Here is an 18,861-nt window from a genome sequence, read left to right on the forward strand (position 1 = left end):
TCTCACCCTCTAAAAATTCCCTAGCAGATTAACATACCACTGTCCTTTCCATTTTAAAAGTACACTCTTGATATTGATTTCTTACATGTGTATGTGCCTAAAAAGGGCAATTCAAGGTCAAGAGAATAAAAGGTTTTGATCACACATTGTACATATGATGATGTTAACTTGGTAATGTCAGTATCTTTTGTGGGTTTATTAGTTTTTGGGTTTTTCTCTTGCTTTTGGAAGAAGACAGAGATAGTATCAATCTATCTAGATTTTGGTAAATTTGCAACAGACACCACAGGGGAGAACTTCTTGAGAATAATTTGGGGGATGGGCACAAAATGTAAAGGTGATAAACCATAATTCATCTAACTTTTGGGGAATAAGAAAAAGTCCTGTTCCCTCAGTACAAGTGATAGTAAAGACAATATCAGTAGGTAAACTTACAGGGCTAAGCTTTACAGGGAGCATTCAAGTGTCTAAATTAAAATTTTAAGAATACCCTGCATTTCAGAGGAACGGAATTTAGACTGAAAAAAAAAAAAGACAAACAGCAAAAAATTTTATTTTAGTAGCCATCTATTCTTAATATTGGAGAAGGAAATGGCAACCCACTCCAGTATCCTTCCCTAGAGAATCCTGTGGATGGAGGAGCCTGGTGGGCTGCCGTCTATGGGGTAGCACAGAGTCAGACATGACTGAAGCGACTTAGCATGCATGCATGCATTCTTAATATAATTGTTTCTTTGAAAAACAAGATACTTTCTGACAATGAAGTCACATCCATTCATTGGAGAAAAATGGAAAGGTACAGAAAAGTATGAAGACGAAAAAAATAAACAGTTCCTTTCTAATCAGAGTCAATGACTTGTGATCTTAAGGTCAGCTATTCTAATACTACTAAGGCTTATTTCAGAGAAAATGAGGCTTGGTGGGGACGGATAATTGACCTCAGCAGCTTTGCTAACTGAAGGCTCTCTACAGAAAAGAGCACTTGCTGGTGGGACACCTTCCGACTTCAGCCTCCATAAGCCCACAGCAGTAACACATAAAACAGAAAAGGGAAAGTACACAGACCACAGAGAAAACAGGAACCAAAACGCTCTCCCACCCAAATTACTCCCCTTGTTCTGTTAGTGGCTTTTCCTAGTTATAAAGCAAAAACTGAAAAATGTGCACACGAAACCCTTCAAGGTGATTAGTGACCTCCCACTGCATGACCAACAGGCCACCTGACCTGCATAATGAGGAGGCAGTAACAGAAATCTAACTTTAAGTCATTAGTCTGGTCACTCCATCCCTGGGGCTTTAACTACCCGAACAGCTGAACCTGCCCTTTGACCTGTGAATGCTAACAGAATCAATATGTCTCAATAAGTTCAGCTGTGGCAACTCAGCTTCAAGAAATGGTAAGACCACCTCCTCTGTCCCCTCCCTCTTCCAGCAGATTTCATAAGCAAAAGGCAAAAATCCACGGCAAGTGAGGCTCAAAATCCTCCGGTGATTCCTGAACCTTTGAGGATGATCCATGAGCCCTCTCTCACTAGTGACTGAGAGAAATAACCGCAGTGTTGGAATGACGGTGACTAGTAATTTAAGAGTCCTAGATAAGCCTGTGGGTGTAACAGAAACGCAAGACAGAAATGGAGTAAGACTGAAGGCATGTTAGAAGGGTTTGTTTCTCCCTCTTCCTCCAACTGGGTATTTCAAATGGCCTGATTATATCATCATGTTTCATAAATTCCATAATCCAGAAAACCTCCGGAGAGCGAGCAGATGAAGCAACAATGAGATTGGTGGCTCTGGACGGACCTCTGTCAAGGATGTGCACGCAGAGTCTAAATCTACCCCAATGTTAAGGTAAATCTGAAGTCCTGGTTCTCTCACAAAGGCCCCCTTGACTCAAATTTAACCAATTAACTATCCAGAGTGAAATCCTTCGCTCTTCATTTCACTTGGTGAGCAGGTCCCCTTCAGGACTTGCTTCCTCCAGCCTCCCTTGACGGAAGTCTCGGGGAGCAGGGCAGACACACCACCTGCGAAAGCTCAGTGAGTGTGGCTGTCGGTGGGCCTGGGAGGGTGAGCCTGGCTGAAATGCCTGATCTTCCAAACTCTGGTTCCTGAGCGTCTTCTGTCCTCTCCAGCCGCCTTTACTAAGATACCCAGAACTACCTTTAATGTAAATGTCACATTTTCCAGCCATTATAACGAAACTCTCATTCAATGTTAACTGAATCTGAGGCCCACAGACTGCCAACACTGAAATGATTTGACTTCCTCTTGTTCCCCAGAACCAATACACAAGTTTGGTTGGATCCTCCTTTTGAACAGTTTTTAATTAGCCCACTGCTGTGTATCTGGCATGCTCACTACTGTGGTCCCACCTGCCTTTTATCACCAGCCTGCGAGATTCTTAAAATGCCTGCTTTGACTTCGCCCCCTTCCTACTGTCCAGCCTCATCAGGTTTTTTTACTCCACATCAAACACCTGGGCCTAATACCGGACCAGCGACGATTTTCAACCCACTTTTTCATGAATGTCCTCCAGGACCGTGTGTTTCCACGTGGGGTCATGCTCCACCTGAAAGGCCTGGGCTCTCTCCTGGGCTGCTGATTTCTCTCTGTTCTGCACTCCTCTCCAGGGCATTCATGGTTCAGGTGAATGGGTAGTTGCACTGTGGGTGTCCTTCAACCCATCTCCACATACGGGGTCTTTAAAGTTTCCTTTTAATGTTTCTACGAGTTTATTGATCTCTAAATTTATTTGGCTTGCTAATTTTTTGTACTTTTTTTAAAAAGTCTGTCCTTTTAGGGCTTCCCTGGAGGCTCAGCAGGTAAAGCGTCTGCTTGCAATGTTGGGAGACCCAGGTTCGATCCCCAGGTCAGGAAGATCCCCTGGAGAAGGGAATGGCAACACACTCCAGTACTCTTACCTGGAAAATTCCATGGACGGGGGAGCCTGGCAAGCTACAGTCCATGGAATCGCAAAGAGTCGCACACGACTGAGCAACTTCACTTCTTTTAACTGTGAGATTTCAGTACAATGAGTGAGATGAAACAAAAATGGTAAGTGCCAATAAATCGTATGGGCTGTTAAGTACTGAAGTAGGTAATACCCCAGACAGAGAAAACTGCCTTGGGCTGAAGACACGGCAATTCAGTGGGCCTATTTTGGCAGAGATAATAATAAAGACAGAGAAAGTGACATCCATAGAAGCAGTCACGTGAGGACACACTACATGACTGGATGAATGGGTTTCTACAAGGAAGGACGGACTGAGGGGGATGCTGAAGGTAGCTTTGAACTGGAGCACAGATGGTCTGGGATAGCAGGAAGGAGTAAACACAGGCTGTGAAATTCTTGAGGGTTCTAACCAGAACCCGGCAGACAGAGGGTACTCAAGATGCTGAAGAAGAAATGATCTGATTTTGAATATAATACAGAAGCATCAAGAGTTCCAGAAAAGTACAGTGAGGTCTAGAGAAACAGACTCAGAGGCAAGGAGAGAGATGCTTCTGGAAGCAGAAGGGTCAGGAGGCTGTTGCTAGAGATGCGCCAACTCTCATGTTACAGATGTGGAGAACTCTCACGTTACAAACAAACATGGTTTAAAGGACAAGGAACAGAATGCTGCTGACTCTGCATTCCTGAACCAACAGGAGGACTGCGACGAATCACTACTCTATTCAAAGAATATGGGACATAGAATCAGTACTGCATTTCTGTTTTGCCACTGGAAAGAAACTTGCAAACATCACTGAACACAGACTGTCTTAGGACACTTGGGTCCAGCAGCGTGTGCGGGGGTCCCGGCTCCTGTGACCTGCTCCCAGCTAGTGGCCAGGCCTCTGCCCACACAGCTGTGGTGCGTGTCCCAGGTCTCCACTCCTGAAACAAGGGGAAGAGACTGATCTCTGCTGAGAGACACACTGGTGAGGGAAAGGGGAAGAGACGTCATTCTGGTGTGGATGGACTTCATCCAGTATTTCAGAAGTCTCTGAGAAGAATCAAAATTAACACAAAGGCAGAAACTGCTGGCAGGTGGAGCTCAGTAAGATCACCTAGAGGAGGGCATGGCAACCCACTCCAGTATTCCTGCCTGGAGAATCCCCGTGGACAGAGGAGCCTGGCGGGCTGCAGTCCACGGGGTAGAAAAGAGTTGGACGCGACTGAGCAACTAAACACGGCACCCAGGGCTCAGTCCAGGAGGCTAACTGAACACTATTCTGTGCAGGAAAGCGGAGTTCAGGTTTTCTTCTCACTTTTTTTTTTCTGAAAAATAAACATTTTGATATATCCAACCCACCACAGATTATGACAATTTTGGAAAACCCGACTTTTGTTGTGATACCGACACTTCGGTTATAGAGCTTTCTGCCTGCTTCTGAAAAGGGCAAGAACTTGATGACTGTATCTCCAATTTGTATGTGTGTGTGTGGGGGGGGGGGCACAAAACCCAGAAGCCTGTACCTTTACCATTTGTTTAAATATAAAAACTGTAATCTAATGCACAAAGAGGTAGAAAGCAGATCAGTAAGCGCCTGGGACTGCGGGTGGGGGCTGCCGAATACCTGGAAAGGGACATGGGGACCTTCGGAAGTGGAGTCCAGCTTGACTATGGTGGCAACTACACAGTGTACACATTTGTCAAAACTCACCATACTGTACACACGGGCACCATAAATACGGCATAAACTACATTCCATGATTAAGTCTTCCTGCTCCAAAATAAATGTCCTCGATTCCAGCTCTCCTGAGACCACTGAAAGTTTAGTATTACCAGTATCTAAAGATGATCCTTTTTATCCTGTATTTCCTTAAAATACAGCAAACATTATCCATTTGCTTCCTTCATAAAATATACCTGTACTTAAACTTCAAGTGAGAGATAAGTTCTTCAAAGAATTCATTTTAGGAAGTTATTAATACATAAAAACATTTATTTAATAATGCTGCCAAATTTTTCTTTAAAACTGGCTGCAAAATCTGTTACATTATTCAAGTATTTGGAATTATGGCAAACGTTCTTTTTATTACACTGAATTTAAGTTCTGATCTCAAATCTGGGCACTGAAGTTAGACAACAAATCAAGACGTTATGTTTTTAGGACCACAGTGAGGTCTAAGAATATGTTTATTTTCAGAGGCACCTAGTACACTGGCTCTGGAAGCAACCCTCGAGAAAAGAATTACAAATATATTTTTAGCAACGACGGCACTAAGGGAATAAGTGTGAAACTGTCCAGACGACTGTTCTGAGGCTCAGCTGGATCCTCTGTTCCAACATTCTTTTTTTTTTTAAAGCTTATTTATTTACTTTTGGCTGTGCTGGGTCTTCGTCCCTGCACGTGGGCTGTTCTCTAGCTGCAGACAGCGGGGACTACTCTCTGGCTTCGGTGCGTGGGCTTCTCATTGTGGCGGCTTCTCCTGCTGCAGAACATGGGCTCTAGGGAACACCGGCGTCAGCAGTTGCGCCTCCTGGGATCTACAGCACAGGCTCCGTAATTGTGCAGCATGGGGCTTAGTCGCCCTATGGCACGCGGGAATCTTAGGTCTCTGACCAGGGATCAAACCCGCGTCCCCTGTATCGGCAGGTGGATTCTTAATTAAAGACCAGACCACCAGGAAAGCTCGCAACATTCTTACTTTAAAAAAAAAAAAAAAATTCTCACCACTTCTTCACAACAGATCAGGATAACTCAAATCTCCTCTAAACAGTACTGTACCTAGAGATTCCCTTCTCTAGGTAGGACATCCATATTCTTGTTTCTGATATTCTAAGTTTCCTTACTTTTGAATTTTACTTAAAGGAGCTTGCTCCTCGTGTGTAGTTCAGCATGGCCCCCTGCCCCCCGCCCCACGGCTGCTGGGGTGTCACGCTGCCGTGAGCCACTGTGGATCATGTGGATGAAGGTAAAACTGCAGGAATGGCAGGGCAACGAGAGGATGATTCTGAACCCCTAAATGACTTTACAGAATTAATATCCCAGTCTGGACTCTCAAATGGAAATGAGACAAAATTCTCCGTTAATTTTGTTGGAGCAGATGACCATATGTCCTAACTACTTTAATTAAATGTTTCAAATCCACTTAGCATTTTGTATACATGAGGGATAATCTATGAAAAACCTGCAAATAGCAGAACACACATATAACTGGCATCTAAAAATTAGAAAAGAAATTAAGAGACAAGAATTAGCCTCAGAATACAGCCCTAAGGGGGGGGGGGGCGGTGGGGAAAGGCTAGAGGAGGAGGGAATACCTTGTTAAGATATAATATCTGCTCATTTAATAGGTCATTTTGCTTACAGATATGGATGTGATCACATGGGACTGCAGCCCACCAGGCTTCCCTGTCCATGGGATTCTCCAAGTAAGAATACTGGAGTGGGTTGCCATTCCCTTCTCCAGAGGGATCTTTCCAACCCAGGGATCGAACCCTTGTCTCCGGCATTGCAGGTGGATTCTTTACTGTCTGAGCTACCAGGTAAGCCCCTTTTGATAACATTAAGCTGGGAATTTATGGTGAAACATTACACCACGAAGGAAGACAGTACATTCAGGTGAGAGTCCCAGGCTTGGTTCTCTACACAGATTTTGCTTGTTAGTGAGCTTTCTCTCGGGTTCAGTGTAGATGTGATTCCCGAATTCCACCTAATGTTCACCTGTTTCCAGAGAGAACACATAAAAATGAAGAACGTGTTTTACCTGATCTAAAATGAATTGTTCATACCACAACTATGGATGGTCGTCTTAAAAGAAAAACAAGCCTCCACTGACTGACTTTCCCCTAAAGCTGCTGTGCCTTCCTTCTCCCCATCCTGGTCACAATTTTTCAGACTTTCAATACAATACTGGAGCCCTGATTTCAAGATGGCAGAACTAAGACCTGTCAGCCCCCCACCGCTCCTCTGGAAAACCATCCCAGAACATCAGGACAACAAAATGCAGAGACAAACCCTACCTTTGATGATACAAGGTTTACGACATACCGAAGTACAGCACATACAGAGAAAACAGACATGCAAATTCTCAGCACCTGAAAGTTGACCCAAAGTGTCTGCTGAGAAGGAAGCGGGTTTACCTGTAGAACCCAAGAAGACCTCAAAGATACTCAAGTCCACAGCAGTGGAAAGGTGTGTGAGCCAAAGAAGTATACTGGGCTTGCTTTACAAATAGTGGTTCTCAAACATAACAGAAATGACTATGAACAGAAGGCTGTTCTCTGCTCCTGACCCATGGGATCTGAATCTCAGAGGATGGCTTTCTATACTTTTGAGAATCTTTCAAGAAGGTACTTGAGACACACTACTTTACAGAAAGAACTGACTTAAAAGACCAACAGTAGACCCACACTCTTGCCAAGACTGCATTTTTAATATTTGTATTTGCTTTTCCAAATTCACTAAGTACATCAAAACCTTCCAATTCCATTGTAAAAACAATCAGTTATTTTACTCTAAAATTCTGACGACACTGCAGATCCTCATAAAATGGACCATCACTGGGCTTGAAAATATTGTGGACTCCTGTGGTGTGGCTCCAGCCAACAGACGGTTTGGAAGGCAAGCATCTTATAACGTATTTACAGGCAAATTTCCTCCTTGCCATTTTCATGGCAAGGGCCATCACAGGACAGGTGAACTTGAGGATCTTCTGCTTTCTAATCTCTGCCTTTAAAAATAGCTGGCAAGCCCAGGGATTTTTTTGTTGGGGATTTACTCAAATCCTACCAAAATCCCTAGTGAATTATGTCTTAAACCCAATGATTTGTGTTGGAAATCTGGGGTTGGGGGGTAAAAACAGCTTAGCATGAGCCTCAAGAGATGAAGTTAAGTAGTGGGCTCATAGTAACATCTGGGGATGATGTGTACAAAAAGATTTATATGGCCTTTTCCTTCATTTTGTCTTTACTGTTTTATAATAGTATGTCCTTTAGGCCTGCCGCATGTTTGATGGTATAATGCGAACAGAACATTCCAGAACACGAACCTCCCTTATAAAGATACAGTCCCTTCAAAATAACAGTCTGCTGGTTATCGTCACATTCTTACTTTGGGCTGGATCATTTACTGTGTCTTCTTTTCTTAGGAAGTTTCTGCTTCCAAAGGAAAATAAAGTCTTCTTACACTGTGCCTCAGAACTCAAATACCAGAACCCTTCCGTTTATTTAGATGTCTGTTTTAAGAATCACTGAATGCTTTAAGCAATTAATCCCTGCACTTTGTCACTGTCCCCCTGTTTACTTAACCTTTTCCAGTTGGAGATGGATAACATGTCCATGCCAGCTGTCCACACGATGCTACCGTGGGGCTGCCTGCCTTGCCTTTAGCTCACACGGCACTCCAATCTGCCTGCTGGGACACTGGCTAGAAGAATGCCAGGGTACATGGCCCTCACTCTCCATCTCAGGCACAACTGAGGACTAAGTGTGCCTCAGTTTCATAAAGCAGCAGACATTACACAGAACATCTCATGTCTGGATTTGGGTACACTGTCTGAAAAAAAAAAAAAAAAAGAGTAGGAAGAGTTCCAATGAGTAAACATCCCAGATACTCTTCAAGCTGCCTATGAAGCCTTGAAAGCTCTAGGGACACATTTGCGTGACTGCTAGGGTGCTGGAGATGCTGGGGCTTCGGAGATGCTGAAGATCACCAAGGCGTTTGTTGACCAAAACAGATGAAGACAAACTCTGCAATTTGTTCCCTTCCTGTATTAATGATTCAACAATTCCATCACTCATCTGCTATCAAGAGGTTGGTGAAAATCATAAGACCAACTCCTCTTCTACATGGGTTTGGAATGAAACATCTGGTGGGGAAATTCCATAGGAAAAGAAAAGGCAAGTGGCTTGCTTGCATGTTAGATGAATCGTTACTCCCATCAGCTAGAATCTCGTCTTCTCTGCATCCTCCCTCACGTTCCAGCCACTTGTCAAGTGCCAGACATAAATTAGGAAGTGGGTTCCTACACCCATCCTTCCGTTGTGTGTGTATATATAAATGTACATATATATATATATATATATACACACATATATATATGTAAGGTGTATATGGTGATGGAAGGCAATGAAGGAGGGGGAGACGTAGAATCTTCTGATAAAATTTTTTTAAAAATTTTGACATTTTCCTGCATTAGCAACGGTAGTGTTTATAATATTGGAAATACGTTTGAAACTAATAAAGCAACAACTATCACTGTACTTCTCAAAGATACAGGAAAAGGATAATTGGAAATATTCTTTCAAAAGAAGTTTTAGAATTTACTATAAAGTGTAAGTGAAGTCGCTCAGTTGTGTCCGACTCTTTGTGACCCCGTGGACTGTAGCCTACCAGGCTCCTCCGTCCATGGGATTTTCCAGGTGAGAGTACTGGAGTGGGTTGCCATTTCCTTCTCCAAGGGATCTTCCCGACCCAGGGATCGAACCCAAGTCTCCCACATTGTAGTCAGACGCTTTACCGTCTGAGCCACCAGGGAAGCCCCCATGGAAACTAAAAAAGTTTTTAAACTTTGCTTATTTCAACAAGAGAAGTAAAGATTTTATTTTCTTAAAGTTTTTTTTTTTTTTTTTGATGTGGACCATTTTTAAAGTCTTTATTGAATTTGTTACAATATTGCTTCTGGGTATTTTTCTTTTTTTTTTTCAGTCCAGGTCTTTATTTTTACACCCTTCAGGCCATGATCATAGGGAACGGGTTCCAACAGCTCAGGTTCCTTTCCATTGGTCCTCTCAAAGTGTGCTTCTCTGGGTGGAGCAGGCTGGCGCTTCAGCTGAACCCAAGTCCCTTTCTCTTTGGCTTCCTTCTTTTTCTGATCATTTTCCTTCACACGTTTTAGGAAGCTATCTCGGCTCTTAGAGTGCTTAATATGCTCAATAGGCACATTAATTCTCTTGGCAAGAATCTTGCCCTTGTTTGTTTACAATGATACCAATAGCATGCTGGGTAACATTGTAGACTCTCCCAGTTTTGCCATGGTAACATTTGTGGGGCATTCCTTTTTGAACACTACCCATTCCCTTGATATCTACAATATCACCCTTCTTGTAGATTCGCATGTATGTGGCCAAAGGAACAACTCCATGTTTTTTAAAAGGCCTAGAGAACATGTAGTGGGTGCCTCTCCTCTTTCCCTTTGTGTTGGTCATTTTGGCAAATTACTGGAAGATGGCGGTTCCGGCCGAAAAGCTTCTGGGTGTTTTTTCATGTTTTTGTTTTTTTGGCTCTGAGTCACGTGGGATCTTAGCCCCCTGACCAGGGATCAAACCCATACCCCCTACTTTGGAAGGCAAAGTCTTAACCACCGGATCTCCAGGGAAGTACCTAGAGCAGTAAAGATGCTAAAACTATAGAAGATGGTAGCAATGAGTGTTCCTATTCTGACACGGCCCCTGGATCTCTTTCTCTTCAACTGAGTATTACTCATACAAATCAAGCGCAATTCTAACAGAACCTCTTTATCAGAGGTGGGGAATTAAATGAAGCTCATAAAGCTAGGTAGGACTTTAAGCTTACTGCAACACTGGCAATCACAAACTTAGATGCAAAGAAGGATGACTGATCATGGCTTAGCAGTCCAATGAAGAATTTTCTAAGCAAAAATTTCTTGAAAAGCCTATGAGCAAATATTCAAGTCAGGTCTACTTTATAGAAGACAAAATATTAGTAACAACTACTTTTCAGAGCTGTTTTTTAGGTTTGTAAGCAACGGATCAAAGACTGTTGATCGACAGACTGAAACAGCACACGAAAAGCCCAGGGACACATTCCAAGGATGCTGAACTTCACCAGGTCTGGAATGAACATCCCCATCAAACAGGAAGAGATCTCCTGGACATGATATGAGCTGTGGCTGGCTCTGCCTCATTTCACTTTATGGATTTATGGCCCCTCCCCAGTTAAAGACCCATCCCAGGAACCACGTGTGGCTCATATATTTGTCATTCCTACTATGGCATGGCATGAATAAATCATGGGCTTGGGTCTGCGTGGCCAGCCTGTGATTCACGGAGCTGAAGCACTACCCCCCAGGACTGTGTGCTTTATGACAGTAAACCTCGGAACAAGACACAATTTCCTGACTCAAAAAGCAGCCTTTAAATCAGGACACCTGGACAGCCCTGGAAATCACTTAAAAAATGCACTAGGTCTCAACTCATCTTGGTTCCTCAGGGCTGGCCTACACTTGCCCCAGGCCAGCTCCTTTTAAAACTGTTCAAAATCGATCATTTCTGAGTGAATCACTGTGGTGAGAGAACTACAAAACAAACCAAAATGTATCCAGGCCTCTGATCTCCTTTGTCCTTTGTTTTTTCCTGACTTAATTATCCATTCAAGAAAACCATATTCCCCAAGTCAAATTTGGCTTCCCAGGTGGCGCAGTGGTAAAGAATCCATCTGCCAATACAGGAGATGCAAGAGACAGGGGTTTGATCCCTGGGTCAGGAAGATCCTCTGCAGGAGGGTTCAGCAACCCACTCCAGAATTCTTGCCTGGAAAATTCCACAGACACAGGAGCCTGGTGGGATACATTCCATGGGGTTGCAAAGAGATGACCACAACAGCACACATGCACTTCGAGTCAAATCTCTCTCAAGCCTTTTTGCAGCTTTTAAAACTCAAACCAAGAAGGCCACCTTTTGCTGCTTAAGATAAAAAAGCAAGGGACTGAGAGCCTGGCTTCCATCTAGGTAAGGCAGTGAGCTGGAGTGATGCTGGGGATGAACCTGCCAGGGCGTCCCTTGCTTGGAGACCTGCACTGCCATCAGTGTGACCCGTGCAGACAGTACAGATACTTCAAACCGAGACTGGCCTCAGTACCAGCCTCCCGTCTAGGAAACAGAGGAGATAATAACCGGTTGTAAAGGTTATGTGTTGGTGGAAAAGGGCTTTTGACATTAAGCGCCAAGTATAATCACCAAGCTAGCTTTGTTGTTCTGAACTCTTTGCAAACAATGCTTAAAGCCACTAAGGAAACAACTCTTCTCACAGTCACGTGGGGCAGGCACTGTGGCCAGAGCTCCTGAAGCCACAAGCACGCCTCAGAGGACTGCAGCCCAGGGCGCACCTGAGCGGCACCTTCATGAGAGGACCTGGGCCAGAAGCTCACAACCGAATGGTTCCTGAACACCGGGCCATCAGAAACTGAGATGATAACTGCTTTAAGCCACCACATTTGGGATAATTTGTTGACGAATACAGAGGATAAAGGCCAAATTCCATAGGATAGTACAGAAGGCCCTTCGCGAGCCAGAACACTGCCTGTCTTCTTCCCATGATCCATTATAATTTATGCTCCAACATTACTGAAGCACTTGTAATTCTCCATGTCTTGTCAGCAGCTTTTCACAACCCTTTCCTGATATTGTAGCTGCCGAGAAGTCGCCCTGATCATCAGCTCCCATCTCCCTGATGTCTCATATAACTTGAGCACGGCTGCAACTCTGCTACCTTCACCCCCGGCAACACCCAGGGCCAGCTGCAGGGCGCAACTGGAGCTGGAGACGGCATGTGAACCAAGCACACAGCATCTTTGTGTACGTGCTCCCGTTTTTGAACTTGATCATTCTTCTATGTATTTGTTTATGTACCTCTCCTTAGCACCTAAAATAGGTATTCAATAAACACTTGAATGAACAGACTTGTGTTAAAATTTCAACATAACCATAGTACACAAACACTTAAAATATACAACTGTAAAGAACAAGAACTGTAGAACTAGCAATATTAGCAATTAAAAACTTTCATCTCCTATTTTAAATTCTAACTCCAGACACAAACTTTTCATTCACAGGAAAAAGAACAGATTGTAGAGATGCAGTCAGTATATACTAGGCAATTCATGTCCCGAACAGAAAAGGATTTTGTGGTCAATGGAAAAAAATATGTAAACTTTAGGTCCCTTTTCACGTCGTGAAGCACGTGTGTTTTGCTGTGTGTGCTTAGTCACTCAGTCGTGTCCGACTCTGTGTGACCCCACGGACTGTAGCCTGCCAGGCTCCTCTATCCATGGGATTCTCCAGGCAAGAATACTGGAGTGGGTTGCCATGTACTTGTCCAGGGGATCTTCCCAACCCAGGGATTATACCCAGATCTCCCACATTGCAGGCGGATTCTTTACCATCTGAGGCACCAGGTAAGCCCCGTGAAGCACATGGAAAGTGATAATATTTGCAGAGAAAACTAGCGAAAGGCTGAGGCTGCTTGTGGCCCAGCACTGAAGCCTGTCTGGGACATGGCAGTGAGCTGGGGCTACGTGGTGCACGGACCCGGTCTTCTCTCAGATCACCTTTGTAATTAAACACGGCAAATTTACCTAAAAGTGGCAGATTTCAGAATCTCCCTCCAACCCCTGCCAATACTGGGAAGAAATAATGAAAACATTGCAAAAGTCTGCAGAACATTCACCCGCGGGAACCAAACAACACAAAGGTCACAACCTTGGAGGAAAAAAGATTGAAAACATACATTAACAGTTCAAGAGAAGAAAGTCAGGAGGAACACTTATCTCTGGAAACCTCGGTGGAGGCAAGAGAAACTACTAGGATAAGCTATTTTCTAGGGAACACTAACGTGAGTGTGTGCTCAGCTGTGTCTGACTCTTAATGACCCCATGGACTGTAGCCCACTGGGCACCTCTGTCCATGGGATTTCCCAGACAAGAATACCAGGCAGGGTTGCCATGCCATCCACCAGGGCATCTTTCTGACCCAGGGATCAAATCCATCTTTCCTGAATCTTGGCAGGAGGATTCTTTACCACTGAGTGGCCTGAGACAAACAGGGAGCACTAAAGAATTTAGCAAATGATCTGAACCCTACTCACTTTTACCAGGATGAACGTACGCCCTTTATCAAAATTCCAGAAGAAAAAGAACAAGCCCAGGTCTTCTGACAAAGACTCTGCACTGCCCCAGTGGAGGCACTGTCCTTTCTCCACACACCCTAAGACCCAGAAGAGCAGACTAAAGGCGGCTTCCAGCTCTCACACCACTCTCAGAGGAGGAAGCAACGAGGTTTCAGACAAGGTAGGTAGCAAAGCTATCAGGCAGCAGTCATTCCACTCCATATCAGGAGCATCAGACCCGGGAATTTCATGATTACCTAGATCTTCAAGTACAATGGCAGGATAAACATTATCAAGTGTGCAAAAACAAAAAAATGAAAAAAAAAATTCAATATCTATAAGTCTTAGCTGAAAAAGCCAATTAAAGATAAACATTCAATAAACAAAATAAGACAAAAACCCCCAAAGAATTCAGGAAAGTAAAGAGAAAATTCAGGAAAGGGCAGGTGTTAAAGCACAGAATTTAGATGCAAAACCGACACTAAGTAAAAATTGGAAATTACAGCTATAAATAAAAATACTGTAAACCTCCATGAAGCTGAAATTAAAAAGTAACTTTAAAAACTGGTGAGAGGGACTTCCCTGGCAGTCAAGGGGTTAAGAATCTGTGCTTCCAATGCAGGGGATGCGGGTTCAATCCCTGGTCAGGGAACTAAGATCCCACATACCACAAAGCAAGGCCAAAAAATAAATAAAAATATTTTTTAAAAAAATTGGTGAGAAACGGTAACTCCCTCATTTTTGAGAGCATGATTACATGCCGCTGAAAAACATGACTTAATCTCTTAGTCTTTTCTTATCCTTGGGAAGATGTCTCAGGAATTCTTCTCCTGGAAAGAAACAGTCAGCTGAAACTCCATTTGTTCATTCTATTACAATCAAATAAAATTAAACTCAACTTTTATCTAAAATGGCATGTTCTGATGAACCCATTAATTTCTCTCATCTTTTTCTATCTGTATATATGCTTAGGAATGACTGGTTTGAAATCTCCCTGCTGTCCAAGGGACTCTTCTCAAGAGTTTTCTCCAATCTAGCACCTCAATTCGAAGCATCAATTCTTTGGCGCTCAGCCTTCTTTATGGCCCACGTCTCACATCCATACATGACTACTGGAAAATCATAGCTTTGACTGGATGGACCTTTGTCGACAAAGTGATGTCTCTGCTTTTTAATATGTTGTCTAGGTTTGTCATAGCTTTCCTGAAATCAACCCTGAATATTCACTGGAAAGACTGATGCTAAGGCTCCAAATCTTTGGTCACCTGAGGTGAAGAGCTGACTCATTGGAAAAGATGCTGATGCTGGGAAAGATTGAGGGCAAAAGGAGAAGACAGTAGCAGAGGATGAGATGGTTGGATGGCATCACTGACTTAAAGGAGATAAGTTTTGGCAAACTCCAGGAGATCGTGAAGGACCGGAAAGTCTGGTGTGCTGCAGTCCATGGGGCTGCAAAGAGTCAGACGTGACTTAGTGACTGAACAACAATATATGTTTAGAAATACGATAGGAATCAATATCTACTACAAATGATTACTTCCCAAACAGCTGAGTTTGGGGCTATTTTTTACTTTCTTCTACTTTTGCTATTGCAAAAAATGTTTTAAAATAAAAGGATAATAATAAATACGTAATTAAAAACCTGACTTAAGACACAGTATGACAAGAAAAAGCAAGTGTCTGGACTTCAACTCTGCCATATGCTTGCTCTGTGGTCTGAGACAATAACTTCTCTAACCTCATTTTTCTTATCGATGAAGTGGTAAAAAAAAAAAAAAAGAAAAGAAAAAGAAATGGTAACACAAATGTCTAAACTTCCCAGAGGAGTCAAGATTTTGACAGTTTAAAATACAGCACCTCTACTACAGCTGTGAATCTGGCACGTGGAAGGCACTTCACAAGTGTTAGATTTCCTAGAAAGCTCAGGCTGTGATAACAGAAGTAGAAAGAAGAAACCCACTTATACTCTTGGTCTTGTATTTCTCTTCAATTATACTTTTTAACCTTTAGTCAAGAGCCAAATGGATATGAGTTTTATCTCCGAAGATTAGTGTGGCTGAGGGCTGTTAGTTTTATTACAACATGATGATGAAAATGTACTAGAACGAGTTTTCAATGTAAACAACATAAACCTCCATGTGGTTCCAGTCTTTCCTTTCCTCCCTCTTGAGAAATCTGTATCTTCTTGACTCAATGCAAAGAGAATATCACATTTAAAGTGTATTAAAAATATCTTTTTCTCCACAGAGAGTTTGACAGGATCTACTGGATTCTGAGAGTAAAGGTCATGATTAGCAAAGAGAAACCACCACCACAAAACTGATCACGTTATCTTAAAAAAAAAAAAAAAAAAAAAGTCCTTATCCAAACTGGACAATCTCCCCACCTTGAGGTCCATAAAACAACTAACATGTCAGAGGTTTTATTTATAAGCAAAGATGAAAATAGTTGAACATATGAAATCTGTAATTTAGAAAAGAAGTCTCAGACAACAGCTCATTTCAGCACACAGCCGGGAAGCGCTAGGAGATGGAGGCGCCTGGACAGAGCCAGAGCTGAGCGGAAGGAAAGGGGAGGTGCTGAGACCCAAGTCAGGTGGGTGGGGACGGAGAAGATTCCCGACACCCGTGTGCAGAGGGGAGAAGGAGCGGCTAGGTGACTGAGAGGTGAGTCAGTATCAGTGATGTGACTTCCTTTAAAAAACGACTCAATACCAAGTCAGTTGTACTGAGATGGATGAACCTAGAGTCTGCCATACAGTGAAGTCGGTCAGAAAGAGAAAAGCAAAGATGACAAGATGTTTGGATGGCGTCGACTCAACGGACATGAGTTTGAGCAAGCTCCGGAAGGTGGTGAAGGATGAGAAAGCCTGGCGTGCTGCAGTCCACGGGGTCGTGAAGAGTTGGACATGACTGAGCAACAACCAACAACACATGTATATAGAATCTAGAAAAACGGTACTGATGAACCCATCTGCAGGGCAGGAATAGAGATGCAGATGTTGAGAATGGACTTGTGGACCCAGGGAGGGAAGGAAAGTGTGGGATGAATTGAGAGGGTAGCGCTGACATTAAGTGAAATGTATCACTGATTTCACTTAAATTCATTAAGTGAAAGTCGCTCAGTCACATCCGACTCTCTGCAACCCCAAGGACTGTAGCCTGCCAGGCTCCTCTGTTCAATGGAATTCTTCAGGCAAGAATACTGGAGTAGGTGGCCATTCCCTTCTCCAGGGGACCTTCCCATATGTACACTACCACGTATAAAATAGATAGATAGTGGGAAGCTGTTGTATAGCATAGGGAGCTCAGCTCCATGTTCTGTGATGACCTAGAGCGGTGGGATGGGATGGGGAGTGGGAGGGAGGCTCACGAAGGAGGGGACATATGTATATTTCTGGCTGATTACCGTTGTACGGCGGAAACTAACCCAACACTGTAAAGCAATTATTCTCCAATTTTAAAAAAATGACTCAGTATCAGTATCAACATAGCTAAACTCCAAAGTTACAACACAACCTGCTTTAAGGAAGACTAGACAGGTAATTTCCATGGTAGACACAGTTTTCCTGAAGAAACCTTTTAAATCGCAAGCAGCATGATGACTGGGTGGGATATTTTCATGCCAAAATAATGAGAAGCAGTTATTTCCCAAACTGTAAAATACCAAGATTCATACCAAAACTGCTGTCATCTGAATGTGCCGTGAAATATTTTAAAATCAGTGATACAGCTTAAAGGGGGGAAATGAAGTGTAACAAACGGTTCTCTCCTTGGGGTGATGGACTGGGCTGTGATGGGAGAGAACCGTCCTCTGCTTTGGATGCTGGTCTGCACCGGGCCCCGTGGGTCTCCTGGCACCGACGTGAGAAAACCCGGAACAGTGGCAATATCTGCTCGAGCCAGGAGCTCCCATGCTTGTCTGTACAAACAGGGATGTTTCTGAATAAACACTTTAAAGTTGCTGAGGGCCAGGACTGGCTAGTTCAGGGGCTGTCAGGAGGTGTGGACAGCATGAGTGGCAGGTAAAAAAGATAGATTACCTAGAAATTTATTTCATTGAAGTTCGAGTGTGCTTGATTCTTAAATGTAGAAGAGTATTCCTGTCTGCATTCATCCAATGGATTCCTTACTGGTCTTCTGCTCTGGTCTCTCCCCTTTCCAACCCATCCCAGATAGAACCAGCACTGCCTTCCTGAAATGTGGATCGGATCATGTCGCATCCCCGTTCCCTGTAGCTACAGAATAAAATTTTCAACGTGTAGCACAGCTCATATGACCCTTTTAGCACTGTCCTTCAGAATTTGCCTCTAAAACCTCAGATATGCAGATGATACCACCCTTATGGCAGAAAGCAACGAGGAAGTGAAGAGCCTCTTGATGAAAGTTAAAGAAGAGAGTGAAAAGCTGGCTTAAAACTCAACATTCAAAAAACTAAGATCATGGCATCTGATTCCATTACTTTATGGCAAACAGATAAGGAAACAATAGAAACAGTGATGGACTTTATTTTCTTGGGATCCAAAATCACTGCAAATGGTAACTGCAGCCATGAAATTAAAAGACACTTGCTCCTTGGAAGAAAAGCTATGCCAAACCTAGACAGCATATTAAAAAGCAGAGATAATACTTTACTGACAAGGCCCGTCTAGTCAAAGCTACAGTTTTTCCTGTAGTCATGTACGGATGTGAGAGTTGGACTATAAAGAAAGTTGAGCACTGAAGAATGGATGCTTTTGAACTGTGGTGTTGGAGAAGAGTCTTGAGAGTCCCTTGGACTGCAAGGAGATCAAATGAGCCAATCCTGAAAGAAATCAGTCCTGAATATTCATTGGAACGACTGACGCTGAAGCTGAAACCCCAATATTTTGGCCACCTGATGCGAAGAACTGACTCATTGGAAAAGACCCTGATGCCGGGAAAGATTGAAGGCAGGAGGAGAAGGGGACGACAGAGGATGAGATGGTTGGATGGCATCACCAACTCGATCAACCTGAGTTTGAGCAAGTCGGAAGTTGGTGATGGA

General features: G+C 43.3%; 1 protein-coding gene and 1 pseudogene across 17 annotated transcripts in view; both read right to left on the reverse strand.

The window, feature by feature from the left end:
* The window catches only part of ERC1 (ELKS/RAB6-interacting/CAST family member 1), a 270,621-nt gene that overhangs the window by 69,140 nt on the left and 182,620 nt on the right, over positions 1–18,861 (reverse strand). The window lies entirely within an intron of this gene.
* Positions 9,584–10,831, reverse strand: LOC122680482 (annotated as a pseudogene).

Source organism: Cervus elaphus, chromosome 22 (genome assembly GCF_910594005.1).
Source record: "Cervus elaphus chromosome 22, mCerEla1.1, whole genome shotgun sequence".
Lineage (NCBI taxonomy): Eukaryota > Metazoa > Chordata > Mammalia > Artiodactyla > Cervidae > Cervus > Cervus elaphus.